General features: G+C 38.7%; 1 protein-coding gene across 10 annotated transcripts in view; it reads right to left on the reverse strand.

Moving 5' to 3' along the window:
* Window positions 1-23,306, reverse strand: part of sky (GTPase-activating protein skywalker) — a 314,139-nt gene that overhangs the window by 94,525 nt on the left and 196,308 nt on the right. The window contains exon 1 of one of the 10 annotated variants that reach the window (XM_067107478.1): window positions 10,599-11,566. The exons of 6 other annotated variants lie outside the window; for them this stretch is intronic. The gene's annotated coding sequence lies outside the window, so the exon portion shown is untranslated. Of the gene's footprint in view, window positions 1-9,668; window positions 10,252-10,598; window positions 11,567-23,306 lie in introns of those variants that run through there. 3 more of the 10 variants (XM_067107470.1, XM_067107482.1, XM_067107475.1) reach the window with 3 other exon arrangements.

Here is a 23,306-nt window from a genome sequence, read left to right on the forward strand (position 1 = left end):
GTTAATTCATTTTAAATCCATAAGTCGCAAAGCCACCATCATCTCAAAGAACAATCTTCATCTTGCACAAATAGAAAAACAAGTCCCAAGTCTGTCTGTCTGTTAATGAAGAGAGGTAAAGGTCTTCTGTCTGTCAATGAAGAGAGATAAAGGTCTTCTGTCTGTCAATGAAGAGAGAGATAAAGGTCTTCTGTCTGTCAATGAAGAGAGATAAAGGTCTTCTGTCTGTCAATGAAGAGAGATAAAGGTCTTCTGTCTGTCAATGAAGAGAGATAAAGGTCTTCTGTCTGTCAGTGAAGAGAGATAAAGGTCTTCTGTCTGTCAATGAAGAGAGATAAAGGTCTTCTGTCTGTCAATGAAGAGAGATAAAGGTTTCTGTCTGTCAATGAAGAGAGATAAAGGTCTTCTGTCTGTCAATGAAGAGAGATAAAGGTCTTCTGTCTGTCAATGAAGAGAGATAAAGGTCTTCTGTCTGTCAATGAAGAGAGATAAAGGTCTTCTGTCTGTCAATGAAGAGAGATAAAGGTCTTCTGTCTGTCAATGAAGAGAGATAAAGGTCTTCTGTCTGTCAATGAAGAGAGATAAAGGTCTTCTGTCTGCCTATCTGTCAATGAAGAGAGATAAAGGTCTTCTGTCTGTCTATCTGTCAATGAAGAGAGATAAAGGTCTTCTGTCTGTCTATCTGTCAATGAAGAGAGATAAAGGTCTTCTGTCTGTCTATCTGTCAATGAGAGAGATAAAGGTCTTCTGTCTGTCAATGAAGAGAGATAAAGGTCTTCTGTCTGTATCTGTCAGTGAAAGAGATAAAGGTCTTCTGTCTGTATCTGACAATGAAGAAGAGATAAAGGTCTTCTGTCTGTCAATGAAGAGAGATAAAGGACTCCTGTCTGTCAATGAAAGAGATAAAGGTCTTCTGTCTGTCAATGAAGAGAGATAAAGGTCTTCTGTCTGTCAATGAAAGAGATAAAGGTCTTCTGTCTGTCAATAAGAGATAAAGGTCTTCTGTCTGTCAATGAAGAGAGATAAAGGTCTTCTGTCTGTCAGTGAAGAGAGATAAAGGTCTTCTGTCTGTCAGTGAAGAGAGATAAAGGTCTTCTGTCTGTCAATGAAGAGAGATAAAGGTCTTCTGTCTGTCAATGAAGAGAGATAAAGGTCTTCTGTCTGCCAATGAAGAGAGATAAAGGTTTCTGTCTGTCAATGAGGAGAGATAAAGGTTTCTGTCTGTCAATGAGGAGAGATAAAGGTCTTCTGTCTGTCAATGAAGAGAGATAAAGGTCTTCTGTCTGTCAATGAAGAGAGATAAAGGTCTTCTGTCTGTCAATGAAGAGAGATAAAGGTCTTCTGCCTGTCTATCTGTGAATGAAGAGAGATAAAGGTCTTCTGTCTGTCAATGAAGAGAGATAAAGGTCTTCTGTCTGTCTATCTGTCAATGAAGAGAGATAAAGGTCTTCTGTCTGTCTATCTGTCAATGAAGAGAGATAAAGGTCTTCTGTCTGTCTATCTGTCAATGAAGAGAGATAAAGGTCTTCTGTCTGTCAATGAAGAGAGATAAAGGTCTTCTGTCTGTCTATCTGTGAATGAAGAGAGATAAAGGTCTTCTGTCTGTCAATGAAGAGAGATAAAGGTCTTCTGTCTGTATCTGTCAGTGAAGAGAGATAAAGGTCTTCTGTCTGTATCTGACAATGAAGAGAGATAAAGGTCTTCTGTCTGTCAATGAAGAGAGATAAAGGTCTTCTGTCTGCCTATCTGTCAATGAAGAGAGATAAAGGTCTTCTGTCTGTCTATCTGTCAATGAAGAGAGATAAAGGTCTTCTGTCTGTCAATGAAGAGAGATAAAGGTCTTCTGTCTGTCAATGAAGAGAGATAAAGGTCTTCTGTCTGTCAATGAAGAGAGATAAAGGTCTTCTGTCTGTCAGTGAAGAGAGATAAAGGTCTTCTGTCTGTCAATGAAGAGAGATAAAGGTCTTCTGTCTGTCAATGAAGAGAGATAAAGGTCTTCTGTCTGCCAATGAAGAGAGATAAAGGTTTCTGTCTGTCAATGAGGAGAGATAAAGGTCTTCTGTCTGTCAATGAAGAGAGATAAAGGTCTTCTGTCTGTCAATGAAGAGAGATAAAGGTCTTCTGTCTGTCAATGAAGAGAGATAAAGGTCTTCTGTCTGTCAATGAAGACAGACAAAGGTCTTCTGTCTGTCGATGAAGAGAGATAAAGGTCTTCTGTCTGTCAATGAAGAGATAAAGGTCTTCTGTCTGTCAATGAAGAGAGATAAAGGTCTTCTGTCTGTCAATGAAGAGAGATAAAGGTCTTCTGTCTGTCAATGAAGAGAGATAAAGGTCTTCTGTCTGTCAATGAAGAGAGATAAAGGTCTTCTGTCTGTCAATGAAGAGAGATAAAGGTCTTCTGTCTGTCAATGAAGAGTGACAGGGTCTGCTCAAAATTCGACGTTAGATCTTACCCCGCGAACAAACTCCAACCTCGAAAAAAGGAGAAAGCGTTATGCTCCCAACGAAATAGCAAGCACGGACGACGTGCTAACAAGCACGAGAGACGTGCCAACAAGCACGCGACCACAAATCCAGGCGATGATGGAACTCTAAGGGCAAAAGGTAATGGAGGCAAGGCCACTCTTTCTCTCAAGTTCATCTTCCTCATACCCAACTGTAAGACTGAAGCAAGTTCATATCTTATTTAACCCATTTGTACATATTCATATCATTCCCCCCATCATTACAGTTTTTCTTACATTTGAGAGACACCTGTCTAGATATATATAATTCTACTAAGTATGTTCTTTTAAATCTTGTGGTGTTTTGCTTATCAAAACAGCATCATCTGCATAATTCTAAGTCGGTCAACTTTGTATCATTCGTCCTATCTAAACTGTTTACTATCTTTGGCCACAATATCATTATAATATCTATGAAAAGGGCAAACAACTCACTGCACCTCTCCACTATTTACTGCAAATTCATTTGACAAGATCCCATCAACATCAAATTTGCATATGGTTTACATATCTGACATCAAATCACTGTGACTCAAGGCTTCCCATATCACTGAACTAAGGGACGATTTCCAATGCTTTCTTGCTATCCACGAGAGTCATCAGAAGGGGATTTTTAAATTCCGCACAATGCTACACAATAGTTCTTGACATAGATACTTGGTCTGTGTGATTCCCGCCTTTCCAAAGTCAGGTCATTCATCTCTTAAGCTACAAGGCTACATTACTCCAAAACACTTTCATCCATCTTGTATGCCCACATTTCCCTACCCCCTTCCCGTTTACCTATGCATACGAGTCAGCTATGCCCAAAGACTCCTTTCATTTTCTCTCCATAACACTGACCCTCCATACTGAGAGCTGGTCCAACAGTTTATTCAGGAGCCATAACTATAATGCATTCAGACACGTCTCTCTCTCTCTCTCTCTCTCTCTCTCTCTCTCTCTCTCTCTCTCTCTCTCTCTCTCTCTCTTTCCAAACCTTAACCACAAATCTGCCATCTTCTTTGATTCGTCTGTTCTGTTGATTCCCCTCCTCCCCAATCTTATCAGGATCCATTGTATTTACTTCCAAATACCTCTTTGAGTAATACCTTTCAGGATTTCATTTATCCTAATAACATTAATCACGCTAGCATTCATTTTATTTTCTCCACTTACGCCCACTTTCAAGTTTTTGCCAGTCGCTGCAGCTTCTAATCATCTGCACAAACTGACGGTTCATCATCTACAATATAAAAGCAATTCCACTTCCCCCTATACTTCTCTCATCCAGCGTTTAAAAAAAAATAATAATGCTCTTAACAATTTCATCCCACTTTTAGAAAAATCAATCACAAGCTTTATATTTTTTCATGTACTCAACATGTCTGACACAACAGTTTTCATAAAGACTTAAGAGTCAAGTAACCTGTTCCCTGATGAAACACTGTTCTTCCCTATCGGTCCTTCTGTTATCTATCTGACTATCTCGATTCAATCCACCACCTTTCACCTTATACATACTTATAAGCATATTTACTTGTACAGTAATCTGACCATCATCCAGTCATACTTGAAACACCCATATGAGCCACTCCAACTTACACTTTACCCACTTTTACTCGGTATATCATGCAATCCTAACTACTCAGGGGTGGGGGGGAGGTTCCTTTCCATCCTTCAACCTCTCAAGTTAAATATACCTTAGTTTAACCAGACCACTGAGCTGATTAACAGCTCTCCTAGAGAGGGATTAGACATTTTACGTGGCTAAGAACCAACTGGTTACCTAGCAACGGGACCTACAGCTTATTGTGGAGTCCGAACCACATTATACCGAGAAATGAATTTCTATCACCAGAAATAAATTCCTCCAATTCTTCACTGGCCGGCCGGAGATTCGAACTCGGGCCCTGCAGAGTGCTAGCCGAGAACGGTACCGACCAGTCCAACGAGGAACTTTCAACCTCTCAAGCAGCCTCTTTATACACCTCTACAGTTCCCTCCACCCGCATTCTTAAATCACAGCCAACCCCTCTTTCATCACAGAGGTCCCTCCTTCCTCCAACATACTAACACAAGAATGTACTCTTATATGTATGTGTGTGTATGTGAGTCTTTGTGTATGTTGAGTGTGCGCGCGTTTGTCTGCTACGTCCTGAGTATTCTGAAAACGTATATAAATATATATATCCACATCAACACAAAATTCTTGTATTTAAATGTCTCTTGCTCGCACCATCTGTCCCGCGGTGCCATCACGGTCGTGGTATCGACATTACCAAAAAGTGTCATGTCTGTCTTCGTGCAGTGCATGGAGAAGTTGGTCCGAAAGTCACAGAGAGAGAGAGAGAGAGAGAGAGAGAGAGAGAGAGAGAGAGAGAGAGAGAGAGAGAGAGAGAGAGAGAGAGCAGAACGAGGTAATATAAGCCTTTCTCTTTATCAGAGGACACTGCAATAAATACCAATGGTAAGGGAGAAAGAGCGTGTTTGTAGAGCGTGTTTGTAGTCTACAGTTTTGTATGTTATATGTTTTATAGAAAGTTCAAAACAGAGATTGCATAATAAAAACTCTCGATGCTGCAACACCGTGTGACGCATGCTGATTCCGTATGAAGATAGAAATTCGTACAGAATAAATTACAGAATATAGAATTTAGGGCCAAAGGCCAGGCGCTGGGACCTATAAGGTCATTCAGGGCTGAGAGAGAAACTGACAGTCAGTCAGGTGGTCTGAAAGATGCAACAGGAGGTAAACCAACATTTTTTAGAGGGTGGAAAGTCAAATGGAAGTGAATATGAACGGGGGTGCAGTAAAATGAGAGAGGTTGCAGATAGGGGCCGAAGGAACGCTGCAAACAACCTGAAGCAATGCCTGCAGTGCGCCACGTGAGGTTACATATAAAAACTCCGTCTGAGGATATAGATTATTCTAATACATTCACAATTCTCCTGATAACAGTGACAAGACTATGTTAATCGAACAATAAAACAACAAACGCTAACAGATAAGAAAGTGCATGGTAACACTGCTGAGGGGGTCTCCACCCACGGCTCATGGTACGCCCCTCCTACGCCACAGAATGCGATCACTGCGTTGCCCCATGTTCAAGTTACATGAACCGAATTAGAGGTTTGGCTTTATCAGAAGCAAACCGCGGATTCAGCGTTGCAACCTGGAATGAACACTGATGTTTTCGATGGGATAAGAACAATTCTCTGCCTGAACTTAAAACTTCCATCCATATTATTATTACTGTTATTATTTTGTTTATTATTATTATATCATTCAAAAGATGAACCCTTTTAGCATTATTATTACTATTATTATTATTATTATTCAAAACATGAACCCTATTCATATGGAACAAGCCCACCACAGGGGACACTGACTTGAAATTCGAGCTTCCAAAGACGACGGTGTTCATTTGAAAGCAGTAACAGAAGGTAAAGTGAAATACAGGAAGAAGAGATCGGTTATTAGAAAAGTTAAATTCACAAAATAAACAGCTAAAATTGCAGGTAAACGATTAAAACGCAAGAACTGTTTAAGGGTAGCAAAGCGTTGCGCCTTCGCTTGACCTTTCGAGGCCCCAGTACACAGCAGCCTCAGGGAGACAGTTGCTTTTAACAAGACGCAGCTACAGAATGATATATATATTTATATATATTTATATATATATATTCAAGTGCTTGGGAAAAACAGGAGCAGCCGATTGTTTTAGAATATGTTTCTCATTACTGTTTTCGAACTTCCTTCACCCTTCATGATGTTTTCTCTAACGGGATTCCAGAAAAATATACATATCTAATCACTGCCATTAACAACGGCAATGAAATCGCATTTATCCATGTGTACGCGCATGCTGGAAGAGAGAGAGAGAGAGAGAGAGAGAGAGAGAGAGAGAGAGAGAGAATCAACCCTAAACTGACCAAAACTACTCCAATCGTGAGTGTGCAAAACTCTGAGAGAGAGAGAGAGAGAGAGAGAGAGAGAGAGAGAGAGAGAGAGAGAGAGAGAGAGAGAGATCCTTGTTTTCCTTCATCTTCGGCATCATCGAAACCAGTTTTCGTCTTCTCTGAAGGTCAGCAAAAAAGCTCGAACGTGACTCTGCCGATCAAGGAGAATGAAAGAGAGGAGGGGGTTGGAGGGGGAGGAGGCGGGTTTGACTACTGAAAGGGGGGTTCATGATGATTAGGAGGGGAGGGGTTCTCCGCTTAAACAGAAGGATTGTGGTCTCAGACTGTAGGCACCGTCCCTAACTTTTACCTTTTACTCGTATATATATATTATATATATATATATATATATATATATATATATATATATATATATATATATATATATATATATATATATATATATATACTATATATATATAAATATATAGAATAGCAGTACAGTACTTTGCTGACCATCTGAATACATTTTGTCCAAAGATAAAGTGTTAGCAATCCCATTGCAGACGGAGGCGTCATTACATTTTCCAGGAAAGCAGGAAAATATCCAAAATATGATGCAAAAAATATCCAATGAATGAGGGAAAATATCCAATGAATGAGGGAAAATATACAAAGAATGAGGGGAAAATATACAATGAATGAGGGAAAATATACAAAGAATGAGGGGAAAATATACAATGAATGAGGGAAAATATACAACGAATGAAGGAGAAATATCCAAAAAATGAGGGAAAATATCCAAAGGACGAAGGAAAATATAAGAATCAGGGAAAATACTAAAAAAGATGGAAAAATATCTAAAGAACGAGGGAAAATATCCAAAGAATGAGGGAAAAATATCTAATGAATGAGGAAAATACCCAATAAAAGGGAAAACTTCCAAAAACGAGGGGAAAATATACATATAATGAAGCAAAATATCCAAAGAATGGGGGAAAAACATCCCAAGAATGATGGAAAAGTGTCCAACGAACAAAGGAAAAAATATCCAAAGAATGAGGACAAAGTAACAAGAGAACGAGGGGAAAATATCCAGAATATTAGAATATCCAACGAACAAGAGAAAAATACCCAAAAAAAGGAGGGCCCTATCAAAAGAATCATGGAAAATATGTACAGAACACGGGAAAAATATCCAAAGAACGAGGGAAAAATATCCAAATGAGTGAAAAATATTCCACGAATGGGGTAAAAATATTTAACGAATGGGGTAAAAACATTTAACGAATGGGGTAAAAATATTTAACCAATGGGGAAAATAATCAAAGACTCAGCGAAAAATATCAAAAGAATGAGGTAAAAATATTCAGTAATGAGGGAAAATATCCAAGGAATGGGGGGAATCTCCAAAGAACGAGGGAAAAATATCCAAGGACCGAGGGGAAAATATCCAAAGGATGAGGGGAGAATATACCAAGAATTGGGAAAAAATATCCAATGAACGAGGGAAAATATCCAAAGGATGAGGGGAAAAATATTCTATGAGGAAAATATCCATAGAATGTGGGAACAAAGAAAGGAAAATATCCATAGAATGAAAAAATATCCAATGAATGAGGGAAAAATATCCAAAGGAGGAGGAAAATATCCAAAAAATTTGGGAAAATAACCAAAGAATGAGGGGAAACATAGCCAATGAACGAAGGAAAAATAACCAAGGAATGAGCGAAATACCCAAAGAACGAGAACATCCATCCAAAAACAGGGAAAATATCCCAAGAACGTAGAAAAATATCCCAAGAACGAGGGAAAATATCCCAAGAACGAGGAAAATATCCAAAGAACGAGGGAAAATATCCAAAGAACGTGGAAAAATATCCCAAGAACGAGGGAAAATATCCAAAGAACGGGGAAAAATATCCAAAGAACGAGGGAAAATATCCAAAGAACGGGAAAAATATCCCAGAAAGAACGAAGGGAAAATATCCAAAGAACGAGGGAAAATATCCAAAGAATGAGGGAAAATAACCAAAGAATGGGGGGTAAACATCCAAAGTGTGTGGAAATTCAATCGAAATTAAAAATCAAGGTCAATCACTAAACCACCAAAGGTCAGTGCAAACAGCGAATGAGAGAAGGCAGTGGTGACCTCATTTCACTAATTAACAGGTAACCACCTGATTTTAGAAAAAAAAAGTCCATTCAAGTCCCTTTGGGTCTACGTACATCATTAGGACGCAACATGCTAAGCCAAAGCTTAACATCAATATTTAATGACAGAGTCCCTCCCACATGTGTTTCGCACATGTACAGACACAGTACAGACAGAGAGAGAGAGAGAGAGAGAGAGAGAGAGAGAGAGAGAGAGAGAGAGAGAGGGTATTTTACCAACTGGGGTCGAAAATTTAGAAGCTAACGAGCAAAGGCTTCGTGCCAAGGTTAATTCGGTCGTTACTGAACCTTACCTTTTAAAGACTTTATTGAAAAGTTACTTCTGACACTGGCTATTGCAACTCAATACAGCGTTACTTGATAAACGCTTGTTATTTTTTGTACATGAAAGCGGTGTAAATGGCAGGGGTTTTCATTTCCTTAGCGTTCAACCCAAAGTGTTAATAAACAACGCTAGGTCTACTTTAACACTAGTATTCGTAAACGAAAATACATGATTTAAACGCGCAAATGTCATCAAATAAATAAAAAAACAATACATTAAAACGCAAAATCCCTATGGAAAAATCAAGTCTCATGAACATCGCAAAAGATTCAAGATTTATGGTCCCACATAAAATACAATAAATGCAAGAACGAACAAATAAATGTGAGCAATGAAAAATTAATGGTAGTAAAAAAAAATAAATGCAACTAACAACAAATAAATGCAATTAAAAAATAAATGAAAGTGAACTAAATGCAAGACCAAAGAGGCCTATCTGGTACCCCTAAAAGATCGTTCAACAAAAAGAACCATTTTTAGCCACGATTATCACCAACGTTAGAATGGAGAAACCGGTCGGGCGCCAGCCTCCTCGCAACCATCTGAGGAACCTCGTGACCGGCTCCATAGAAACCGCTTTTAGGCGCCTCACCGTTAAGCGGAAAAGCTTCATATGCCCGTCCCTCAATCCTTACCAGACAATCCTAAGCCATCCCCTGTCATCCCAGCTAGGCTACGTAGGTGGTATAGCCTAGGACAAGACACATGAAAATTCGCCAAAGCCACCCCAGCTAGGCTAGGTGGTAGCCAAGGACAAGACATGAAAATTCGCCAAGGACACTTACCTAGATTTAATGCAGTGAATAATCTTCACATTATGAATTTTCCAGGGTTATGAAAAATGAACTGGTTCGATGAATTCTTCACACTATAACTCTTCCAGGACTGTTATGAAAAAATAAATCGATGGGAAAGACAATAAGTAAGCAAAATTGGTTGCTCAGCACTTTCCTCAGCTTCTCAGTGTCTACCAAAATGCAAATGCAACTCGAAATATTCTTGTCCCTCGGTTTATTCCTGTAATCACTGTATACCTTGATGACTGGTGACTCACCAAGCACGTACTAATGCCAACTAGTCACCCACAGAACGGAAAACACTCGCTCCAAAAAATCAAATCGATTAACTTACAATCTCACAGACGGGGAAAAACAACTCTGGACGCACGACGACCACAGAAATCCACAAAAATGGAGAAAGAAAGAGAGAGAGAGAGAGCGTAGGAATTCCCGCGTGCTCACACCACGAACAATAGGTTGAACCTGTGTGTCGAAAGAGAAGAGCCTGGTCTTACACCTGCACAGCCCTTCAACACCTGCACAAACCCCGACGTCTAGTCTACCGGCTGTAACCACAGGCAATGCGACGCGTCTGTCGACAAAAATATCTTTGACTTTCTTCGACCGTGCAACAGCAATCTCCCCATCATATTCCTTCGTAGTGCAGTCAATTCTGGTTAGATTTCCAAAATTACCCTAAAACCGATTCATAACACACAAAACGGAATGAATTTAACGTTCATTAGGCTCCCCGTTTAGTTTACAAATCAATAACAGCACGCCGCCAGGCATTATGATAATAAGCACACGGGGCGTGAGAGGAAATGCAAATAACTCGACTAATTAACTTTCGGATAATGATACCAGGGACACAAACACACACACATACAAAAACACTCAAGCACTACCACGCAATTGACAACAAGATGCATATACCTTTCGGGCACCTCGCCGAACTTCTCGCAACCCCAGAGAAAAGCACCAACTCGCTCGCGTTGCTTTCGTCCTCCTGAAAGCGTTTTCAAAAGTTGTGGAAGTGAAGCGGATGATCGCACTCCTAACAGACTACTGGTGTAGCCCCGTCATTAGGAGGCATTCTACGTCCGGCGTTTGGCTAAAGGATGAAGGGGGTATGGGGGTAGGTGGGGCAGAGAAGGAGAAGAGAGAGAGAGAGAGAGAGAGAGAGACACTGGAGAAGAGAGAGAGGGGGTGGGGGCCATGGCCAAAATAGGCATTTGCTGATACTTCTCCTTCCAGGCACTACCCTACCTTGCCCATTTCTATGATCAACAAGAGGCTTTGTCCTCCTTCCTCCCCCACCCCAGCCCCAATCTCCTCTTCCCCCCTATCATCCCGACATGACACCTCCCAGTCACCACTGACTGGACTTTGGCTGGCTGGACGCCTCAGATAATCCCTGACAACCTATAACAACAACTCTGTCCCATAGCAACCGACAGGGATCGAAACTGTTATCGCGTTCCCCAATGGAAACTATGAATAACATGGGCCATGAACGCCCACCTTGAAGGAAACCTCTACCTCATATCTGCTCTACTCAAGAAAAGTTGGACGCTTTCAAACACACGCGGTTACCGATTCACGTAAAGTCGCAAGGCTAACACTGGGAATGTTGATTCGGCAAATGCTTGGCCGAATTTGATAAGGCGGTCTCCCTCTGTCAACATTGCGAACTGCTACAGAGAATTTGCCGTTAAAGATAACGCAGAATTCAGTGAAGTTTGGAATTGTCGAACAACACTCGACAGATTGTTTTCCATCTGAATATTCTGAATTAAACGGGAAACATCGAGAGAGAGAGAGAGAAAGAGAGAGAGAGAGAGAGAGAGAGAGAGAGAGAGAGAGAGAGTAAGGCACTGAAACACACACCAGCTATGTAAACTGTCAGCAACACGACCGTCCTACGCTGTACCTCGCTCTCTCTCTCTCTCTCTCTCTCTCTCTCTCTCTCTCTCTCTCTCTCCGCCCCGGGTCAACGATATCCCATAACCATTTTAGCATAATGGCGCATCTGCAATGCGCATCAGTATTCAAATCGGGTCCCATATACTCCTAAATAAACTATGACCAAAACTCGCGTTGGGCCAATGACTCGCTCCAAACATTTTAGCGTCATGTTATTTACTATATAAAATAAATTTAATCCTGTAACTACACAGTACAAAATTCTATTCAAGAGAGAGAGAGGACAGGATGGGTTGGCGGTCGGTCAGCACACACACTCACACACACACACACACACACACGTCGATTACGAATGTAAAGAAAGAAAGGGCTTTACGTGTCTACCATATAAAGGTCGTGCCCGAGTATCGAAGGTAACCATCGCTGTATTAGAGGGAATTTCTTCTCCCAACAAGTGGGACGACGCAGGACAGTCTGCGCATATTAAAACGTCCCGCGAACAATAGGGGACTTCATGAACTACAGTTCAGGCAAGCTTCTAGCGCTGTCAGAGCTCTACAAAACACCCAACGACAGCTAAAACGAGAGAGAGAGAGAGAGAGAGAGAGAGAGAGAGAGAGAGAGAGAGAGAGAGAGAGATTGATGGCTTTAGTTATTTTACTTGTGTTGACAAAATTCGAACCGTGACAGTGAGTGGAGTGCTGATGAATCACATTTTCTCATCAGGCAGCAAGCAAATCATTTTAATCATCTTACCGTTATTGGCTGTTGTGAAAAGGAATATCAGTGGCCCTACACAGTAATGAAAGCAATTAAACAACAGCAGAAAACAATAATAATCAATTATACGGAAGCATAATTATTTCCACTTGAAAACGCGACAGAAACGACCCAGATTCCTCAAAAATAATTATTACTTAGACATCTTGGACCAAGGGCAGGACAGCAATTTTCCCTATGCCACCTTACATAAGGTGTCCACAGCAGCCTGACCCTAGCTGACCTGAATTTGGAGAACTGCAAGGTACCCTTGAAAAGAAAATATAAGAAGTGCATTATTCTCAGGCGGGCAAAAGTGTGACTAAACTCCTGAACGGCTCCACACTGCCCTCATATGGAAGACTGCAGTATCTGCAAAAATAAAACTGAGAAAAATGGTAGATACTCCCTTGTCTTACTACTGATTTTGCATGGTTCTTAGCCGCGTAAAATAAATCTAATCCTTTGGGCCAGCCCTAGGAGAGCTGTTAATCAGCTCAGTGGTCTGGTGAAACTAGGGTATACTTAACTTTGCAGATACTGCAAATGGGACCCCCTAAATACTCATGGAAAGCATTGAAGAATCATTCTGAAACTGCAGTAACTTGTGTATTAGTGTTTCACGAGCCCAATAGGTGGCATATCTCAATTTCGAAAATTTTGCAGATACTGCAAATGGGACCCCCTAAATACTCGTGGAAAGCATTGAAGAATCATTCTGAAACTGCAGTAACTTGTGTGTTAAGTGTTTCACGAGCCCAATAGGTGGCATATCTGAATTTCGAAAATTTATAGATACTGCTGTTTTCCATCGAGATTCATCTCAGCACAAACTAAACATTCGGTTTTGCTTAAGATGATATTATTATTCTGACATCAAATCAAGACTTCTCTTTCTAACATGATAACCACTAATATAATATATTAACTTCCGTAAGCTTGCTTTCATCATCAGGTATATCCGGGGCCGCACGAGCTACAGACGTTCGGTTTCACTCAAGATAATGATATGATTCTAACATCCAGCTTTCTCTGTCGAACATGCTACTTTACCACTAACATAATATAATATAATATAATATAATATAATACATTCACTACCGTCAGCTCGCGTCCATCCAAAACAGCTTTTAGATATCAGTTATAACGCATTTCCATCACAAATAACGTACGATATGGGATACAAGTCGATGAATAAACAAGATTTTATCCAACGTAAACAGCACAGCAGACTGACTAAAACATCCACGCATCATCTTGCGTAAATGCGTTGGTGGTTCTTCCGGACATTTTACACAGTTGCGTAAGACAGTGGTTCTCAGTCTTTTTTAGTGATGGCACCATAACTAATGCAATCATTACCGCGGCACCCGTTCTTCACCATACCACCATCTCGCGAGAATTAAATTCTTATTTAAACAATAAAATTATTATCCACACTCAAACCAAAATCATATATATATATATATATATATATATATATATATATATATATATATATATATATATATATATATATATATATATATATATATATATATATATATATATATATGTGTGTGTGTGTGTGTGTGTGTGTGTGTGTGTATATGTATGTATGTATTAGAGTAGACACACTGATAATAATTATATGAAGACTTCTGCAACTTTTTTTTTTTACAAATGTTCAATGAGATGATCTAGCCAAGACAAAATTCATGACAATCTTGCGGCACCCCTAGGCACTATCTGTGGCACCCCAGGGTGCCACGGCACCCAGTTTGAGATTCACTGGCGTAAGATGAAAGAATAGCGAAGCACAGGCTTTGTGGGGGGGGCGGGGTTAAAAATAAATAATCACGTTATTGTGTAATAAAAATCTACAATTATATAGTAAACAATGTTACTCTGTACAATACAAAGGAACAATAATATAGTTTACTATATAATTCTGAATTTTTATTACACAAACTGTTTTTCAAGAGATTGCGAATTTCTTAGCAATCACATTACTGTTCACGGATTTTTCTTTTTACAAATAAAAAATCATTTTGCATGCGGAATGTATGTAAAAAACAGCGCAAATATAAAAGCATTTTATTCTCGCTTGAAGAAAACTCGCCAAAATCGAATTTGACGTTCATTCCCACCGTATGGAAAGAATTCTCCGTCCTAAAGACGACGTCATTAGGAAAGACCCATGAGTCATGAGCAATCCGTGAAAGCCAAAATGTTTCAGTAATGGTTCGGCTACCACAAAAGAAGCCAGTCGCCAGCTCGGAATCGTGTACCACAAGGCTCTCCTTATCATCTGACAATGTGGACAATGTCTCTTTCTCTCGTTATCTGTGCTGGCAAGCATAATGCGTTGTTTCCATGCAGAGAAATGCATTCAAACTTTGGAATGGAATGGAATGGAATATAGAGTTTAGGCCACAGGCCAAGCACTGGGATCTTATGGGGTCATTCAGCGCTGGAAAGGAAATTGAGAGTGGGGAGGTTTGAAAGGTGTAACAGGAGGAAAACCTCGCAGCTGCACTGAAATCATTGTTAGGAGAGGGTGGATAGCAAGATGGGAGAAATATGAATGGAGGTACAGTAAAAGGAATGAAAGGGGTTGCAGCTAGGGGCCGAAGGGACGCTGCAAAGAACCTCAAGTAATGCCTACAGTGCAACCCGTAAGGTGCACTGGCGGCACTACCCTCCATATACGGGGCATTCAACTATGAATAGAGTCATTCAATGAATTTTCTCATTACATAACGATGTAATTGTCTGAACCATTTTAGGCGCATATCTGGTTCTACTTGCATCTGAGAACTTGTGACTTACTGCAGTGTCCTTTATAATTATATCGGGAAAGGTAAAAAAAAAAAAAAAAATGCTGCTTCACAGAAGAATATTTTTCATTAACCTAAGTTCCGGAAAAATGAGTGACTTGCACATACAAGACAGCTGTTTCGACGCCCACAAACATCTCACTTTCTGGAAACGCCCACAAAATCCTCAGAAAATTCTAAAAACCTATTTATCGTAACTTCAATTAGATATTAATAGTTATTAACAGCGTTCGAAATGCTATGTACATCCTTTTTGTACACAGATGCACACATTTGTTCTTTGTTTACCAAAGTGATTGATTGATTGATCATGAAACTGAGGTCTTGAAGAACAAGCGCCGGAACCCATCAGGATTATTCAGCGCCGTAATGAAGGCGAAATATACAAATTAATATGACTGATAATGAATAAGTGAATGATGACATACTAGTGAATTTCAGTGTTAGAATATGAACGTAAGAAATGAAGAATGATATTAAATAAAACCAAAAAAAAATATATATATATACATTAAATTTTTATATTTAAAATATATACTTAGTATATAAAATAAATATGACTAAAATTTTTATTAAATATATACTAAGATCGTATCTCATTAAAATAACCAGATTCTTTCAGATAACCCATAAGGTTATCTACCTCAACGCCATCATTTAAAATTTCTAAAATAGTCTTCCCACTTAGTTAAGTACTTTGCCCTAAGGCGATTAGGTTTAGAACGGCGCACCAGCCTGTGTTCAACGGATAGCTGACCGCCACAGTGCGCACAAACTGGGGCACTGGCTCCCTCTAAAATTGTTTGTTTGTATGTTAGGTCACTCGTGCATCCATTCGTCATTGTCTACACGAATAATAAGCAGTAAATTTTGAAAGGTGTCATTCATCCGTACTGTCTTGTATATAAGTACATAAGCAATTTGAGTTAACATGGTACAATACACGTACATACGCTACCGGGGTCTAAGCGATGACAGGCAGGGCACCAATCGAGTACAAAATCTACCCCAAAGTCATATCAAAGTCCTTCAAAAGAAGGCATCGTGCTTACCCCCATACCAATGGGAAAAAAAAGCAGGTTAAAAGAAGAAGAAGATTTATGTGTACACAAATATGGCGATTCATAAGAAGCTATGTTATACCTACAGCATAATATGTTTTCGGCTAATAATATCTTCGAAAGACACTCGAAAACAAAGAAAACTCAAGGTGTCTATACCTGGCCGGAAGGCCTTCCTTTCAGGATGCCTCCCTTTAAATACCAAGGCCCCTGCCTAACCAGTTTGAACTACTTCGGGGCTGCCACCCCCATGACAGCCTGGATACACCTTCCAGCTGGAAGTCCCTTTCTACATGGCCGTCTTGCATATGAAGCTAATCATATAGATGAGATGACTTTCTACTGGTCTACCTTTCCCAGTGGGGGGGCACTATAGCACCCACAAGGGTCACACACACACACACACACACACACACACACACACACATGAGAGGTGATGCCTTCCCTAGGAAACCTCGAATTTCACCTCTCAGGGGATGCTTTTGGGCAAAACAGGAGCCTTGCTTCCCTGGCAATGGTGCCCTGCCTCCTTCTGGGAAGGCACCTCTAGGGGGAAGACTGTAGATGTAGACCATTCTAAACGGATGTGTTCTCCAAAAACCCTTGGCCCACACCTCCACTGCAGAGCCCTGCTCCAGAGGACGCTTCAGTGCCTGGAAGAAGCCCTGTCTGACTTCTCAGAGGGGAATCTCAGAGGAAAAACTCCCTGCTGGTGTGCCTTGGCCCCTACCTGCCCAGGGAATTCCTCAGGTACAGTGGTACTCGGGTTCCAACTTCTTTTATGACTTGTGTGGCCTGGTTGGGAGCGGTCTCGTCCTTCAACTGAAGGACCTGGGTTCGATCCTGGTGTGAGTCAGAAATTTATATATATAACAAAGCAGAAGCAAGGAAATCTGACGCAACCGCAAACCTGTTGCACATCTGCGCTTCCCCCAAGAAATATTTCTCTTTTCCCCAACACCACTGAATATGATCTGTGTATACAAGCCGCAGAGACTAACTCGCTAATCCACGTTGTCCATCATAGTTGATGCGTCTCTGGTTGCTGAATGGCCCCGGGTGTCTATAATATCATATTCAAGTACCTTTCGTGGTGTTCTGCTTCCGATAACATATTCTGATATTTCCCTTTGTTCTGTTTAACCGATATTCTAAATATGTTTTTTTTATTTTATTTATTTTTTTTTACAGATGACATCTCTTGATGTACTCACTAAACACTCTTATAGTTATAGTACCTTTTGTGGTATTCTGCTTCCGATAACATATTCTGCATCTCCCTTTGTTCTATTTACAGATATTCTGAATGTATGTTTTTATTTTTTTACAAACCACATCTCTTAATGCACTCACTATAGACTTTTGTAGTACCTTTGTGGTACTCAGGTTCTGATAACATATTCTGCATTTCCCTTTGTGCTGTTTATAGATATCCTAAATATGTTTTTTTTTGGGTTATCTTTTTTTTTTTTACATACGACATCCCTTAATGCACTCACTATAGACTCTTGTAGTACCTTTGTGGTACTCTGGTTCTGATAACATATTCTGACAATGCCCTTCGTTCCGTTTAACGGATATCCTAAATATATTTTTTTAGTTATTTTTTTTTACAAACGACATAACTTACAGATATCCTAAATATATATATTTTTTATTTTTTTTTTACAACGACATCTCTTAATGCAACTCACTATAGACTCTCGTAGTACCTTTTGTGGTAATGTGCTTCCGACAACATATTCTGACATTGCCCTTTGTTCTGTTTAACGGATATTCTAACTATGTTTTTTTTTTTTTTTTACAAACGACATCTCTTAATGCTTCCGATAACATATTCTGACATATCCCTTTGTTCTGCTTGCACTATTTGCTATTTACAAATAACAGCTCTTATGCACGCTATTTTTATTTCCTACATATTTTTATTTCCAACACACTTGGGCGCATCTGCTATAATTATATACCTACAGAATTTAAAATATCCTCATTTAATACTTCATTTGTTTTACGAATCGAAAAAACAACTGTTAAACACTTATATAAAATATTATTTAAAATATTATCCGGCATTTTCTATATTCCATTTACAAACGCTGTATTTAACCTTTCCTTTACTTCTAAGGTCATCATTCACACCAGGATGTAACGGAGTACCGAGACCTTTCCCTGAAAAAAAGCTGGACGCCATATCTTAAAAAATAACCACTGAATTTTCTTGAAAATAATCTCATGTTTTCCACACACAAATTCCCAGTGAAGAGCAAAATTAATCTAATCTAATCTAATCCAATCTAACCTAACCTAACCTAGTCTAATCTAACCTAACCTAACCTAGTCTAATCATCTAACCTAACCTAACCTAATCTAACCTAACCTAGTCTAATCTAACCTAACCTAACCTAGTCTAATCTAACCTAATCTAACCTAACCTACTCTAATCATCTAACCTAACCTAGTCTAATCTAACCTAACCTAACCTAGTCTAATCTAACCTAGTCTAATCTAACCTAACCTAATCTAACCTAACCTAGGGGCATGGCAAAAAACCAGGGCTGGTGCAATACTAGCATACATCTCAGGAAATTGCGACCAGGATAAATGTCAACCTTTACTGGAACTTTCAAAATATGACACAATTTCCTTTTAAATTTTGCTGTATACGACAAGTGGAGCCCCGTGGCTCCAAGTTAAAATTGCCGCTAAATCGTTTTCAATATCCTAAACCTAGAAGGGAATTATTAACGACGCTTCTTACTAGTGTCCCTTGGGTTTTAATCTCTACAATGATATCTCTACAATGATATTGCTGATGATGATGGTGATGATGAAGCTGGCCTGATGCCAACAAGGGATCACATAATATCTTGCATCATAATGTCTCCCAGAAATGTTTACTAAATTCCAGTAAGATTTTTTTTGTCTGTCCTCTTCAAAAGCTGTTGCGCAGCTTTAAACCATTTAAAAATGAAAATTATATACATACATACTTATATATATATATATATATATATATATATATATATATATATATATATATATATATATATATATATATATAATATATATAACAGACCTGAATTCCGTTGTCACTGAAAGTACGTGCTAGTGGAATGCCTTCCATACGAAAGAGGTAAAACGAGTCTACAAATACACAGGCAGGCGAAAGAGTATCGAAGTGGTTAAGTAAGTCTCTTGCTGAATGCGGTGGAAGGCGGAACTGACTGTGAAAATGCGGAGCCACGAATGTACACTATGACCGAAACATGTTGACAAAACACAGTGTAGAGGCACCTGACAACAATGTCCATGAACACACATACACACACACACACACACACACTGCATAACGAAAACACATACCAATGCAACATCATCTGTGGGGAGGTGACGGAGCTGCGCTGAATCGAGTAGATGTAGGAAAAGGATATCGTCAGCATTTAGGAATGGGACTCGGGATTCATACCTTGAAAACACTATTCTAAAGCAGCAATGAATCCTGATGAGGTGTGATGAGGCGACCAGCAACAAGATAGAGATACTTGAGACAGACCAGAGAGAGAGAGAGAGAGAGAGAGAGAGAGAGAGAGAGAGAGAGAGAGAGAGAGAGAGAGAGAGAGATTGAAAACATCAATTGTTCCCAAGCTTCTGGGTAACGGTGAACGTGAGACATCAAGAAAACGAGAGAGAGAGAGAGAGAGAGAGAGAGAGAGAGAGAGAGAGAGAGAGAGAGAGAGAGAGAGAGAGAGAGAGAGAGAGAGCTTATGCCCTGATGGATTCATCTTGAACTCATCATTCGCTTCAGGAAAAACCAAACTGCCTCTTCTTGATTAAAACTGAACGAAAACTGTCAAGCAGTTCAGTAGCCGATTACGCTGACGAGTTCATGCGAAATTCAATTTCCGTTTCAGCCTGAAAGACCTCGTAGTCCCAGTGCTTGGCCTTTGGCCTAAATTCTATATTCAACTCAATTCAACAACAGGAATTACCAATTAACTTATTCTTAAAGCATCGCCTAATCTCCAAAGTAATATTCTACTTCCAAAGAGGACACTACCTTCCCTAGTCTTTCAACTGACAAAATCTACCTTTTACATATTCCTGTCGCAAATTCTAATTCCTCTTTCGAGCACAGGAAGAAGCGCGTACTCAAATCTTTTTAGATTTCTAATGAATCTCCCTTAAAAGCACTCTTGATTTCTAATGGTAAGCATCAGAAAAAAAATAATCTCTCAGTGCTACTGTCTACACAGTTCTTCGCGTCCAGCCTGACGTTCAGTTGCAAAATGCGTCCCTGTGCAGACACCAATTGCGATATGACGAATCGCTACCAACGCTCAGACTAATGACTTGTCTATTTTGTCGCCCAATTTCTGGATTTCGCAACTCCCCCTCGCCCCCCCCCCCTCTCTCTCTCTCTCTCTCTCTCTCTCTCTCTCTCTCTCTCTCTCTCTCTCTCTCTCTCTCTCATTAGATTGCTTGAACAAAACTCACCATCTACTCTTCTACAAAAAGTCAAATTGACCCCAATCACAAATGTACTGTTTCCAGCAGAGAGAGAGAGAGAGAGAGAGAGAGAGAGAGAGAGAGAGAGAGAGAGAGAGAGAGAGAGAGAGAGAGAGAGAGAGAAATCCTGAAATGGCGATTTCAACGTCAAAGTTAAATTCCAGAGGGAAACTTGTATCTTCAGCAAAATGCACTTAGAAAATAAATAAAATGATCCTTTCACTATACATTTAGAAATGTGATATACTTGTTCTTTCGAGGAAATAAATCTAGAAGTCTGACAAACTTGTTCTTTAGGCAAAAAATACACTTAGAAATTAGACAAACTTCTCCTTTCAGTAAAATACACTTAAATGACAAAATTCGTCCTTTCAGTAAAATACATTTAGAAATTTAATAAACTTGTTCTTTCAGTAAAATACATTTAGTAATTTGAGCAAACTTATTCTTTCATTAAAATACAATTGGGAGATTTGATAAACCTGTTCTTCCATGAAGATACGTTAAGAAATTTGACAAACTTGTTCTTGCAAGGAAATAAATTTAGAAATTTGACAAACTTGTTAATTTGGTAAGGAATTCACCTATAAATTCGACTAACTCGTTCTTTCAGTAAAACACATTTAGAAATTTGACAAACTTGTTCTTTAAGTAAAAATTTCAATTAGAAATTTGACAAACTTACTCTTTCAGTAAAATACATTTAGAAATTTGACAAACTTGTTCTTTAGGCAAAAAAACAAATTTAGAAATTTGACACACTTGTTCTTTAAATAAAAAAATACACTCAGAAATTTGACAAACTCTGTCTTTCAGTAAAATACACTGAGAAACGTGACAAAATTTGTCCTTTCGGCAAAATAGTTTAGAAATTTGGCAAACTTGTGGAATCTTTCAGCAATATACATTTAGAAATTTGACACACAAGAAGCTGCACAACACCAGTGCCATCTATTATGACATCAGGCTCCTAAGTGGCCAATACTAGCGGACCCAGAAAAAATTTAATGGGGGCACCAATTTTCATAGTATACACACACACACACACACACACACACATACATATATATATATATATATATATATATATATATATATATATATATATATATATATATATATATATATATATATATATATATATAATATACTGTATATATTATACTATATAAAGTATATATGTATTTCTAAGATAGATTTTTATTTTTCCCCACTTTTATACTTCTCATTTATGTTATTATCATCCAAATCTTCGTTATTATTTTGTCATTTTTCACCGGGGGCGCACGTGCCCAGATGCCGCTCCCCCAGCCCGAGATCCGCTAGTGACAGGCCAATACCAAACTCCTCTCATCAGGGAAAACATATTCGCAAGGAATCCTGCCACTTGTTTACCAAACAACGCAGATGCGTGTCCTATAAGTACGTATTTGTTTAGTGTAGTAATGGTAATAACGTTATGGTTGCCAATACTAATAATACCAGTGCTTATATGAAATTCAACTCTTATTATTATTATTATTATTATTATTATTATTATTATTATTATTATTATTATTATTATTCAGAAGATGAACCTTATTTATAAGGAAAAAGCCAAAGAGGCCATTAACTTAAAATTATTATTATTATTATTATTATTATTATTATTATTATTATTATTATTATTATTATTATTATTATTCAGAAGATGAACCCTATTCGTATGGAACAAGTCCACAGAGGCCATTAACTTAAAATTATTATTATTATTATTATTATTATTATTATTATTATTATTATTATTATTATTATTCAGAAAATGAAACCTATCCATATGAAACAAGCCCACCACAGGGGCCACTGACTTGAAATTCAAGCTTCCAAAGAATATTAAGGTGTTCATTAGGAAGAAGTAAGAAGAGGTAAAGGGAAATACAGAAAGATAATAAAAAAAATTAATAAATTAACAAACAGATAAAAAAAATATTAAAATGCAAGGAGAATAATATTAGGGAAGTAATGTATTGCAACTTCGCTTGAACTTCTGAAGAAGTTCCAATCGCACAACATCCTCCTCTGGGAAGCTGTTCCTCAGTTCAATGGTCTGAGGAATAAAGGACTTCTGGAATTTAGGAGAAGTTCGAGAGGTCCTTTCTTCCTCACATCGTATGATTACTATAATGTAGACAATTGCAGAGTACAGGTGGTCTTGGTATAATTAGTAATGTAACCAAATGACACCTTTCTGTTATAGGTAATGCTATTTTTATTTTCATTATTCACGAAGGGCACAGATTCTTATGTGCCAAGTTAAAAGTGGAAGGAGCTTTCACTGAACAGAATACCCTTTTGTGTAAAAGGGAAATAAATGCTTACATGAAATATTAATATGCACAGACACGGATTTCATCATAAAAAATAAATACTATTATCATTATTATCCAGAAGATAAACCCTATTCACATGGAACAAAAAGTTAAAAATAAGATTCGCCAATACACATCACTTCGTGCAATCGAATACCCCAAATTAAGAAACAATGCAAATCGGAGCTGTGTCGAGACAGAAGCATCTCTCTCTCTCTCTCTCTC

The sequence above is a fragment of the Macrobrachium rosenbergii genome, chromosome 8 (genome assembly GCF_040412425.1).
Source record: "Macrobrachium rosenbergii isolate ZJJX-2024 chromosome 8, ASM4041242v1, whole genome shotgun sequence".
NCBI lineage: Eukaryota > Metazoa > Arthropoda > Malacostraca > Decapoda > Palaemonidae > Macrobrachium > Macrobrachium rosenbergii.